We start from the raw sequence: 13,878 nt of genomic DNA, 5'->3' as shown, positions 1-13,878 counted from the left end.
ATTTCCTTCGAATTAAAAAAAAAAGGCTGTAAATCACTAGGAAAAAGTTATAAGCATTTTTAAGCCTAATGGAACATCCATATCAAGTCGGAAACTTATCGTTTGCCAACGAGCTCGGTTTAAATTAACGTGAATAAAATCATTTTGGATCTGTTGCCATTTTTTTCTCGACTGTGAACAAACACATTTCAAGTAGGTAAAAATTTCAAGTAATTTGCCGCCCTTAAAGTTAAAGAGAGTTTTTAGTTAAATTCCAAACTGTTTTTTGCATATCCAAATACTGATACACACTTTAAACGATTTTTTAACATTAAAATAGCGCATCTCGTGGCACTGAAAGATGTATTAATATTTTCCAAAGACTTTTAAATCGCATAATTTGCCGCTTCTCAAATTGAATTGAATTTCTCGTTGAATTCCGAACTATGTTTTGCATATGCAAACACTGGTACAAACACTAAATTATTATTTTTTTTAACATTAAAGCTGTGTATCTTATGGCACTAAAACAGATAACTTTCTAAAAAAAAAAGTTTCAATTTCGAAATTGGCCACCTACCCCTAGAGCCGGGCCTGATCTGCCTACAACGATATTTCCTGTTTACTCAATGCACTTTAAACCTGCGTACAACGATACATTCTACAACGACATTTTTTTCTCTTTTTAAGCTCATTGAAGAACCTGATTTTTTTTTCTTCCGTCTCATAAAACGACTCCATAATGTCTGGAATATAAAGGATTGTTTCTAATGTTAGTCTACCATTTTGTAGCCGAGGGGTCAAAGGAGGGGGGAAGAAGCGATGATTGAAATGTATACAGCTGTTTATTTATTTTGGAAATGGGGCCCGACTAGGAACGAGCGAGTTTCCTTACTCCGTCAGTGTCGAACGATTTCATTAGCAGAGGATAGATTCCACTTGCTTTCGAAAGATCATGTAAAAAAAAATTAGTTTTTGACGCGATTTGCATAAAAAAATTAATCAACACGTTTTTTCGAGAAAAAAAAATCTGTAAATTTCTTAAACTAATGTTCATAATTTTTTTTTGTCTATAACGGTATTTCCCCTCGGTCCCCAGAGTATCGTCATGGACAGGTTTATCATTAGATTTTCATACCATCGCAAAAAATTTAAGCAGCCACCGAAGACAGCTTTTTGGTGAGAAGAAAAAAAAAATTGGAAATAATAACAGTACTCGGTTCTTTGATTTTGGGGAAAATTCCACAAAAGTGGGGGGGGGGGGGGCAAATCTAACCCGACAGCGTTGCAGAGTGCTGTAATCATGATTTGTGTAGCTTTCACAATGCTGCCAGGTTAGGTTTGCCCCAACTATGGTTACTAAGCTTTTATCAGACATTTGGATTTCTTACGAATTCCAATGCAATTATTGGAAAAAATGCAATAAAAGTGTAATTGATGGTAAAGCAAACACAAAATACTTTATTTTATTTCCAAGAAAATACAGTTACAACTTGTGAAAAGCAGAAATGATTAAAGAAGAGAGTTAATAAAGTATGGTACATAAAACTTAAGAAGTTTTAATGTAGTGTACATGTGTAGTAAAATATAGTTCAGGTAAACATCTTCATTCGTTCAAGTCGAGCAATGCACGAATTTTTCTCCCCTGAAAAATTCATTATTCTTATTCGTATACATATGCTAATTATACATCCTAAAACAAATCACACAACATAATGATAGAGAGAGTGTGAACAAAGTTGTATTTTCAAGTATCAGTAAACGTGAGTAACACTTGCTTCTGGGTTTTTCTTCACATCTGTTTTGCATCTGAGAACTAGCTACACTTACTACACGTCTCAAAGAACTGTTACCGTAACAATGTTTCACATTTGAACATTCTGGCGAGTACAAAACGTTCTCCCACACGAACGTATTAATATAGGAGCATCTGAATTTCAGTGCATTACTAAATGCATTTTAAACAGATATATGACGCTCTTGGTCCATAGAAGGTTAAATAATACATAGCTAAACATGCACAGTGGACTCTCTCTATCTGAACACTCTCTAATATGAAGATCCTGATATTCTAAACACATTTTGATGGTCCCGGCGAACCTTTGTACCCTGAACACTAGGGTGGCCCTTATTTTTCAACTTAGTAAAAAGTTAGCTTCCAACCCCCTATTGTGTTCCAATGGACAAAAAAATGATGTGTGCAAAATATTAGCTCAATCGGAAGAGTTTAAAGGGTGCCTCAAATAGCATGAAATTATAGAATTTTCACCAAAAAGACATTTTTTCATCTTTTTTCCAAGTTTAAAAACAAATTTCTAGCAGATCTGGATTTTTGATGGCCTTATTTCCTGTCTCAAGTGTTATTTTATTCAAACTGCTTTTTCCTGTGACTTTGTATAGCTTTCCCGCTTTTCATCTGGTTCCTTTTCAGGCGGCGAAGCTTTTTCGCCAAGACGACGCTCACGACTCATGACGTTTTTGCAATCATTTCGGCAACAATCTCCCAAAAGCTTCTCACTTAGTTTTTAGCCAAGTTGTTTCTGTAATAACACTTAAATTTATGAGTGTATTTAAAATTAATTAGAAATATAATTTAGTTTGAATTTTATTAACTTTGTTAGCATGCAGTGTTTTCTATGACATGGCATTTACTTTTGTTGAGTGAATGTGAGAAAACACTTATGAAATTTTTATGAAAGGTAATGTATTATTGATATTACAAAATAAATCCATTTATTTTTTCATGTGATTAGATAAACTTAATTTGTAACTCTATTTTTATGAATTGTGTATCGTTTATTTAGTTTCTAACGAAGTATAATAACATTATCTTTTAACATTACTTTTCACTTTGCGCAGTAACTCTATTTTTACAAAATGTGCATCGTTTACTTATTTTCTAACCAAGTACAGCATTGCCTTTTGTCACTAATTTTCACTTAAGAGCAGTTTGTGCTGCTGGTAACTTTTGCCTGACTATTGTGACGATCAAACTAGGCTTGTAACATAGCACCAACGTCTACCGGTAGCTGTTCACGCCAGTTAAGATGTTTCACATCCATCTTTTTGACTACATTTCTAATCAAATTGATGGAGTGAAAATACTATCAAATAAATAAACTTTAATAAGCGTTTTTTTTTTCTTTTTTACAATGACAAAAACACAGGAAGTGCAGCATTATTGCTTCAAGAATTTCCTATTTTCTGTCAAAAATGCACGAATTCTTACTAGAAGAACGGACACTTAATTGATAAATTAGCCTAACTCTATGATGCATGAAACAATTATACAGATTTTTTTTTTTCAAGAACTTCAGGTTATAAAAAAGGAGAAAAGATCTTTTTGACAGGAGAGATCTGAAATTATGGTCTGAATACATTTCTCTGACATTGCGCATGCAGATGCTTTGAAAGTGATCATAAATGAAAAGGATAGGACATTTTGAATTCTTCAGTGCAAAAAGGACGCCCGGACTCCATGACAAAAAACTAGCACAAAAAGAGGAGGGGAAAAAAGAAAAAAAAGATTTGTTCAAAAGAAAACAACTTACAAAGCAATGAAATAACACTATATCTCATCAACAGCTTATTATTTAGCTTCTAGCTTCAAACAACCCAAGAAACGATGGCTTTGATGACAGTGACAGAGAACCAGGACAAATTTTGACAAAAAAGATAACATCTGTGTGGTAACGATGGAAATACTTGATGAGATCCTACTCAACCATGCACAGATTTCTTGAACAACACCTTTATATTCAGAAATAATAGCGTGTATGATGATCTTCGAGATTTGTTAGAATTAGCTATAATATATTTACCGAGATTCTAAAGAATGGGATATCATTTTGTAAACCATGAACTATAAAGTCATGCTAGGTGGATGTCAAAGGCTCTTTATGTACTCAAGATTTAACTACTTTAGGGTCAGGTTCAGTTATCTAAAAGGGAGAGGAACTCTTTAAGAATATTATGTATTTTTCTTGTGCTCGAGTCTACATTAGAGCCTGCTTTCTCACCCTGAAAGCTGTTAAAGCTCCCTGTCCGGATTTTCTATTCATGCGTCAACTGATCAATTATCAGGATATTGATCCAGAAATCAGTAAAGTTACTCTCAAAAATTTTCAAACCATAGCTTAAACTTGGCTCACGAAACAAGGGCTCTTTCCTCATTAGATGATGTTATTCCAACCACGGTTAAGGGAATTATGACTCAAATTATGCTAGAAGCTGATAAGTATTTTGTAATACCTGTTAAAAAATATTTCTTTACGCGATTTTCTATCAGTTCCGATTTCCTTAACAAAGGCTTGAACTTGGAAGGATGAATTTGGATATTATAGGAGGAATGTGTGTGGGAAACTTGACAAACCAATTTTTGTGAGTGATGCTACAGAAAGAGTTTAAAATTAATTCAAGCACACATTAATATTCTCATAGAAGATGAAAGTGAGGAAAAAAAAATGTTTCACGCATCGTTGCTGAAGACCGTAAAAACTGCCTACGGATACTAAATCCTCACTTATAAATAAAATAACTGTACTATGTTTTGATTCTGTAGAAATTATTAGTTCTTATAAAATGTATTTAGTTTCTAGAAACTGTTGTGATGTTAAAGAAAAACGCAAGTTTTAAAAATTTTTTACTAGATGTCTAGGATTGACTGAACTTTAAGGCATTTGAGGCACCCCTAGAAATTGTTCGATTGAAGGGAAATTTTGCGCAGGCTGTTCTTTTGTCCATTGGAACCAAATAACAGGTTGGGAGCAGTAAAATTTTAACTTTCGAAAAATGCCCTGTACCTTTAAGTGCCACCCTACTGAACACCCACCCTATCATATGAACGCTAGGGTGAAGTGAAAAAAATCAAAATCTGACAAACATTAAGTAATAATGCGGAAAAGTTGCCTTTTGGAGAGATATTTAGTCATGCAAAAAGATTTTGACAGAAAAAAAAAATCTGGAGGGGTTGCCCGCTCCTTGAAGTTGACCATTGTTGCATAAAAACTGGAAAAAGTTACAATAATTTCATCAACGATAACAATTTGATGTAATATCACTTAGAGTAGGCTTTTTGTGTAGATTACACACCGCATGTGATCATTTTAATAATAAAGTACATTTTCAAGGTACACACATGGCTTTGAATTTGACGAATATAGCGTCAAAACTGAATAACATCGCGATGCTTCGTACATTGAGGGAAAAGTATTAGAAGTTAATATTTGTAAAAATTTGCTTCCATATTATTTAAATCTTACATAGATACGGAAAAAATAAGTAATACATACAAGCATTTCTTATCTATTTATAGAAAATAAAAGTAAGGTTTTTAAGAAATTCTCGAAAGAAGTCTGTGGCGGACCTGCGTCCAGGAGACCCCATAGCACCTACAGCCTTGAAATTTTGTACAAAATTATTTCGAGCCCCGGGGGTGTACACCTGGGGTTTTATTTTTTTAAATTCGTAAGGCTCCGTACTTTGAGAAAAAGTATCAGAAGTCATTATTTGTAAAAATGTGCTCTCTTATTATTTAATCCTTACATAGATATCTAGAAAAATAATATAAAAACATTTTTTATCCAGTTAAAAGATAATTATCCACTTAGTCAATAACTTAAGCTCAAAAGGTAAAATTTGCCAACGATAGGAAACAATGGTTAAGTGTAAAAATTTGAAAATGTAAATGTAGCTTGAAACAGCCGACATAATCCCCGCCTCGAAACAAAAGAAGTTGCTAAATTTTTTTTTACTATTTTTGAGCCCTCAAATTGTAATCACATGATTACTATAAAATCTAGTTTGGCGTGCGAGTTGAACTATTTGACTCCTGCCAATTTTCGGTCTTAGTGTTATATTGTAGCGTATTTCTAGATTCTAATTTGACCCGAAAAAAGCCATCTCTCTTGGTTATAAAAGAAACTATAGCAAGCGCTTCTTTATCTAATTTTACTTATCGTCTCACTGCTTTATCACATGTGAGGTTTTGAAAACCATAAAATTCAGTAGGTACGCCATCAAGCACCATTTCTTTCAAAGTTTCGTCTGAAATTCCCGTTTCGGACAGATGGGAGTTAGGTTTTCCTACTTCTGCTTATCGATGGTAGTCTCTCAGCTTCGAAATTGAAATCGGAAATCGTAAATTTTCAATGCCCAGTCGAAATTCTTCGAATTTGTGTTCGTAATCCGACGATAATCAGGTTCTCCGATGACAATCACCTGCATTCTCCAGTGCTATATTTTTTAGAGTCTCAAAGTTACCAGTGTACTGAACAACAGTATTGTTGATGATGGAAACGTCATCTGAGAACATGGTTTCCGTCGGAGTACGATGGAAAAGTTGAAGAATTCGTTTGGACAACAAAAATTTGTAACTCCAGATTTCAATTTCGATGCTGAGAGACTCCCTTGAGCTCACTGATAGGTGGGAGTGGGAAAACTCGAATCCTTCACTTAAAATGGAATTTCTAATAAAACTTTGAAAGAAATGGTACTTGAAGGCGTACCTATTGAATTTTATGATTTACAAACCCTCACGTTATAGTAAAACAATGAGACGATGCGTAAAATTAGACAAAGAAGCGTCAACCAGTTTGTTGTCTAACCAAGAAAGATGGATTTCTTAGAGTCAGAATAAAGAATCCAGAAATATTACCCCACAATCATCACTAAGGTCAAACATGGGTAAGAGTCAATATTGTCCGACGCTCCAAACTATGCTTTATTGTGTGAAATGTAGTTACAGTTTGAGAGCTCAAAAATCATTAAAACTTGTTTAGCAACTTGTTTTGCTTTAAGGCGCGACTTCTGTGGGATGTTGCAAGCTACATCTTTATTTTCAAACTTTTGTACTTATCTTGCGTTCTTTATCACACGTAAATTTTTCATTTGGTTGCGCGCTAAGGGTAAAATCAACTTTTTCTTTCTTTATGTAAGAAATGCTTTTATAACTTTTTTTTTCGATATCTACGTAAGGATTAATTAATACGAGAGCACATTTTTACAAATAATGACTTCTGATACTTTTTCTTAAAGTACGTAGCCTTACGATGTTGGTCAGTTTTGAAGGTATATTGGTCAAATTCAAAGCATGTGTGGAACTTTAAAACAAAGTTCATTATTAAAATGATCACATGTGTGTGGAATCTACTCAACAAGCCTAATCTTAAGTGATATTACATCGAATTCATCAAATTTTTATTTTTGATGAAAAGGCGCGGGACACCCTTCAAGAATTTTTTTTCTGTCGAAATCCTTTTGTATAACTAAATATCTCTACAAAAGGCAACTTTTCCGCACTATTACTCAACATTTATCAGATTTTGATTTTTTTGCACTCCACCGTAATTATGTAGTATTGTACTCCACTCCAGTATTATGAACGCTTATTTCAACCCCCTTCAAGAATTTCCTCTCTATATACAGTGTTCCAATGAACCGAATTGGAAAATCTGAAATACCGTCAGAATTTTATCACAATGATTGATAAGCATGATGATGATGAATAGAAGAAGAAAAATTATTTTTGTGGATATTATTGCATTACTTAAAATCATTCAGCTGGAAATATGAACCTGAAGTTTTTTCCACTGAACTCGGCATTTCAAGAATCAACCATTGTATCAATAGTATTCAAGACCATTAAAGTACGATTACCTACAAGCAGTATGCGGCTGAAAATCACCTGGCAACCTTTACACTTTACCCCAGTTAATGAAGGGATTAGTCGGAACAAATTAGGGACGAGCTGAATTTTGGACAGCTGTTAGTACCCAAGGAGGGGAGTATTTTCCCAAAAGTCCCCGCCTCTCCCCCGTAGACCCCCTTAAGTATAAAATTATAGGGTTTTAAACAAATGCTTATATTTCTCTTAAATATTATTCGAATCTTTTAAACGTAACATATTTTTAATCCTTATAACATGACAAATGAGAAATTACCTTTGAAAATATTATACAATTAATAGGTTTTTTTTTTTTTTTGTAATTCGAGCAGTTACAATATTTTTCTTCAATTTTTTAAATTTTATATGTACTCTTGGGAGCTTCTCGCGTCTAATATTAGTTATTAAAAAAAAATAGGCAGCGTAGACTTCAGAGCAGTTTTTCTAAGCTTTCCAAAGATATTATACATATATAGAATTGTACAGTCAACTTTATGCATAGAACACGCGACAAGACGGCAAGCACCAACTTGCTGACGCACTAGAAACGTTTTTCTTACTCCTTTCCATCAAACATTTCTGTCGGAAAAAATTAGTTACATGCTGATTTTTTGTCCGTAAGTAGCACTAAATGAGAGAGGGGTATTATCTCAAAAGTTCCCGTCCATTTTGGCCCCCTACCAGCCTCCCCTTCCTCTCAAGTTGGTTTTAAACGCATTTCTAATTATGAGCGTATCTTGGTCACTGCTCACTCGAAATGCATAAACATTACATATATTTTATTCATAAAAATCTAGAAGTTTTTAGGAAAATTAATATTCGCTCAATAAATTGTTAAGTTACAAAAAAGTTTTTATTTTAAATGTGTATATTCTACGGATTTTGGAAAGCAATTCCTAAATTTTTGACAATATCTCGAAACTAGAGACGTACCGAATAGCACTTTAGCCGAGTACCGAGTACTCGGCCTTTCATCACTCGGCCGAGTTACCAAGTACCAATTATGTTTTAAGAAGAACCACCGACACACATGTGATGAATTTTGAACTTATTGGAATAGTAGTATAGACCTCCTTCTCCATATAATAGTTTTTAAAACTAAATTCCTGCTGAAATTTAATTGCGCATTATTTAAAAAATTTTGCTTATATATATATATATATATATATATATATATATATATATATATATATATATATATATATATATATATATATATATATATATATATATATATATATATATATATATATATATATATATGTGTGTGTGTGTGTGTGTCAAAAATTTAACAAAAAATTTTTAAAATTAGAAATAAATAAAAGGTATGTTTAATCAAGTTGGAATTAAAACAAATTATATACCAATCAGTTATAGTTCTAGTCCGCCAAACATAAATTTTTAAAAGCAAATAAAATAAATGTGCAGGAACACTGCAGACACGTGTTTCTGCGTTACAAGGAACGTCTTTTTCATAAAATATGTGTGTGCTCATAAAATGTGAGCTAAAGAATGTAAAGACATTCGACAAAAAAATTTGACTTTTGTCGGATGCCTTTAAATCCACGAGATCACATTTTGTGCATCGAAAAAGGAATTCCTTGTAGTGCTAAAACACACGTCTGCACTGTGCTTTTAACGCTGTTTTATTTCTGTTTATTTTTTAAGAAAAGGTATTTATATATTTCTCATAACTAATTTTTGTTTGTAGCAAAAATCCATTTTTAATATAAAAATTCCTTATTTTCTATACTTAACTTTTATGCAAAATTTTTAATAAATAAGTTTTATAAACTTTGGGGACATTGAAATAAAGATTTATTCCATTGAAGCATTACAAACTTCATTATTCTCAAAATTTAAATTTGACTTGTAAATTTGAATTGTAAATGATTCCAGAATATTATATATGCTTGCGCTTTTTTATAAATTTTAATATCCGTCTTGGACAATATTCAATTTTTTGCAACTACTCGGTATTGGCCGAGTATCTGATCAAAATTTGGCCGAGTACGCCGAGTACCGAGTAGTTACCGAGTACTCGGTACGTCTCGACTCGAAACAGTTGAAGAAAAATAGTAACACATGTTTTAACCTTTTGGTTAGAAAAAACTTTTGATTATACTTTTTGGGTACTTCAGAATGCCGTGCAATGGGTACTTAAATTTGACTAATCTTCATTAGACACCTTGCTCGTTTAAAACTTAAGATTGATACAGGGAAACATGAGAACTGGCCAAGTTTTCAGATATTTTTTTTTAATGATAATTAAGAGAGTTGCTGAGACTCTCAAAAAGGTTTTTTTAGCAGGCATATCGATAAAATTCTCAAATCTACACTTGCCTTGATTTTTACTCATTTTCTTGTTCCACATTATATTTTTTAGCTTTTGTGCTTGACAGAGGATTTTTAATCCATTATGTAAGATATCTACATAACACCACTTATGGAGAAGTTGTAAGTAGCTATTGTAGCTATTAGCGATGTGCCGAATCGTTAAAAAGTATATCCGCGGATCCGGATCCGGATCATTAATGTCAAGATCCACGGATACCGGGGGGGGGGGTACAAATTGGCTTCTGAAATGATACCTTATAATTTAAATAGGGAACAAAACCTAATTTAAACGGAATTTAAGAGTCTTTTATTCTAATATTTAAAAATTTTTAGAATAGAAATGATCCGTTTAAGATCCGTCAAAAAAGAGACGGATACAGATCTTTATTTTCCCTCGGATATCCGCGGATACGGATATCCGGAACATCAGTAGTAGCTATATTGTTTCCAATTATGAACAGAATATTACTGTAATCTTTGAAGGATATCCAAACTCATAAAAACGAAGAGCCAAGCAGAAGAGCCTCAAAGAAAAATTTATGTGCTTTGTATTTTAAGGACAACACAGTATGCACGACACAAAAAGAAATTCTTTCGGGAAATACGAGAAAAAAAAAGAATGCTGCAAATACTAGTTTTAGAGAGCGGCGAAAGAAGAATACGTGAAATTCGTTCTACAGGAGTTAAAAATGTGCTCGAAATTTGTTGTCTTTGTTAGTGGCTCTTACTCCAGAAAAAAAAAATGAATTTTTTGTAAGATAATAGGTGGCAAGAAATCAATGAAAATTTAATTCAACATTGGCATTTTAATCCAATTAGCATAGGAAAGTTAGAAACAGTCTTTTGCTTGCTCATTCAATCACTGGGTATGATACAACATCATGCTTTTATGGTTAGGGAAAGATAAAGTGATTGAAATGATAAAATATGAAGCGGCAAGCATCAACACTTTTGTTAGAAAATGTTTCAAAAGGCCTGGTGCTAGTTGATGGAGAACATTTTACTCTTACACTTTTCAGAAATAGCTACCAAAAAAAATAAAACTTCCGATCAAATTTTGCTTCGTCAAAACTACCTCCAACAACCGGGCCGTTCCAATAACAAGTACCATTAGTTTACCTGCTAGTACAATGACTTAACGTCACCGTCTCCCGCAAATTACCAGCAAGTCCAATGATACCGTGCTGTTAATTAACTTAAGAACAATTTATCAAAAATTGAATTAGATGGAATTGGGAGAACAGGAGACAAATTGCTCCAGCCAATTGAACTTCTGTAAAAACTTTTGCACCAAATGAACTATTGAATGTGGTGTCGTGTTCATGTAAAGTTGATTGTAGCAAACATTGTATATGTAGGACGGCAGGTTCAGGGTCACCCGAGACCTAAGACGGGCCCCTTGTCAATATGATCCCTGACCCCCTTCCCCCAATAAAGTTTTAAAATAAAAACTGATCTGATTCCGTGCCGAGCCGGGCCCCCATTTTTCACATGAGCTGACACGGCCTCTCATCGACCCTGGGTAGGTTTACTTTCCGCAACGATGTGCGAGAACTACGGCGGACATTTCTTGAAAAAAAAAAACGCTTTAATAATGGACTATAATGAAGACCTTATTCAAGATGAATGAGCTTCTAATAATGCTCAACAAACTACCTTTTTTTTATTGCTTTAAATTTCTTTTATGAAAAACCATGACAAGTAATTAAACAAACTAGAGGCGAGTGGTAGATTTAGGGTGATAAAACCACAGTGAAAGAGGGACGGTCGCACATTAAGAAATCTCTTACAGAATGTATCTGTTATGTTTATGCATATTTCCAAAGTTTTAGGTGTGAAATCACCCTTACACAGTTTAAAAATTGTGCTACTACTTCCGTTCAATTGTTTTCAAATTCAGAGACTTTCTATAAAATTAATATGATTTGTGAATTGTCCTAAATATATTATTTTGAAAGAATAGACTTTCAAGAATAAAATGACGTAAAGCTGATGAGTAAAAAAATAATAGTGATTGAAACATGGTCATAGCTTGAAATACTCGCAAAATAAACGTTTAAGGATGGAGGGGGAGAAGCCCAAATAAAAACTACGATATAGGTAAGCATTACGTTGTGTAAAAGGTGAGAACAAGTGACCTAGATATGCTCATGATTAGAAACACGCGCAAAACCAACTTGGGGGGGCTGGTAGGGGGCCAAAGAGGGAAAGGGGACTATTAAGATAATACTCCTTTCCTTTAGTACTAATTATTGACAAAAAATCAGCATGTCCCTAATTTCTGTCGAGATAAATCTTTTATTAACTGGTGTAAGGAGAAAGCTTCTAGTAAAGTTGACTATATAATTGCATAAATCTTCGGAAAGCTTAGAAACTGAGCTGCCTAATTTTTTTCAAATAACTAATATTGGATGTGAAAAGCCTCCAAGATTACATCATTAAAAACGAAAAATGAAGAAAAATGACGTAATTGCTCGAACTACAAAAAAATCATATTTGGAAAAAAAATATAAAAAATAGGGACTTTTGGGGAAATACTCCATTTCCCACTTTGGGTACTAACAACTCTCAAAAATTCAGCTTGTCCCTAATTTGTTCCGACATTAGGTCATTTTTGGCCTTTATTGACTGGGCTACTTAAACAATTGGGTGATAACACCTACCTTGCACGAGAATAAACAATGCAAAAGCAAAATAAAATTACTCTTTTTCTACCAGGTATTGTAGCGATAGCTGTTATGTAGTATTTTGTAGTTGAATGTGTTATGTAAAACTTTTTATATACAGAAGAAGAGTTTAGGTCCTACTGAGTTTAATTGGACATTGCCCTAGCTACCAATCCAAAGTTCAGCACCTCTGTCTCAAAAATTAGTATAGGGTCAAGTTGTCGAACTCGTGACCGGAGGGTCCCGGGTTCGATACTCGCTGGTCGTAGATCCACCGTCTTCATCAATGGTGACTGGGGGACGTTAAATATGCTCGTGGTCACAAAGTCCTCCAAGTGAAACGATACCTCTGGGGGGTGCTGGACCAGGGATTGCTCGGTTTCTGCTCTGGTTTAAAAAATCAGAGCTGTCTTCAGGTTCCCATCCAACTGATTAAGCCACAAATAGTGGTAGGTAAGGGGGACTCTGGAGTGAAATGTATAATTAAATTACAATTATGTGCACCTAAAACTGTTTCCTTCTCGCATTCGTTATGCAGAGATTGTCTTCCTTTGCTATCTTGCATCTGAAAGATCAGGATGTTTCTTTTTTCAGGGGTGGTTACTTTAACCCTTTCAGTTGCGCTGTGAAACCACTAATTTATGATTTTTTTTCTCTCTTTTTTCCGAATTTTTTGAATAAAAATCGCTTGAGTCCTCTTCTTTTAAGTTCAATGAACAACATTAGATGGCAGAATAACAAAAAAAAAAATTTTTTTCGTAGGCTCAATTTCTTGTTCAAATCATCAAATTTTCAGTTTTTCGTTTACCCCAAAAATTGGAATTTTTTTTCAGATTTTAAAATTTTTAATTAGCGCTGAAAGAGTGAATCATTTTTCTTCTTTTTTCCTGAGGTAGTCAATCATATTGTTCGAAAAGATTCAAATTCATTTTTACATGCATAAACATGTTTTTGTCCTTCCCCAGATGGGTGGTGTGAATAAATAGGGACACCACCCCCAGTGAAAAAAGTTCTGAAAAGAATTTTTTTAACTGAAAAATCTATGTCTAGATGATCAAATAAACCCATTTGTGGTGTTTTCTCTTAAGGGGGTCCGGGACACAAAAATCCTCAAATTTTGCAAATTTTTTTTATAATTTGAAAAATTGCTCCGTTTTTTTCTGCTTAAGAGGACGTTTGAATCTTGTTCCTACCTTAAATAGAACGAAAGTTATAGTTATTTTTGTTGCATGC

The sequence above is a fragment of the Uloborus diversus genome, chromosome 2 (genome assembly GCF_026930045.1).
Source record: "Uloborus diversus isolate 005 chromosome 2, Udiv.v.3.1, whole genome shotgun sequence".
Taxonomy (NCBI): domain Eukaryota; kingdom Metazoa; phylum Arthropoda; class Arachnida; order Araneae; family Uloboridae; genus Uloborus; species Uloborus diversus.
The sequence above is the reverse complement of the archived record's forward strand: the minus strand, read 5'-3'. Positions refer to the sequence as shown.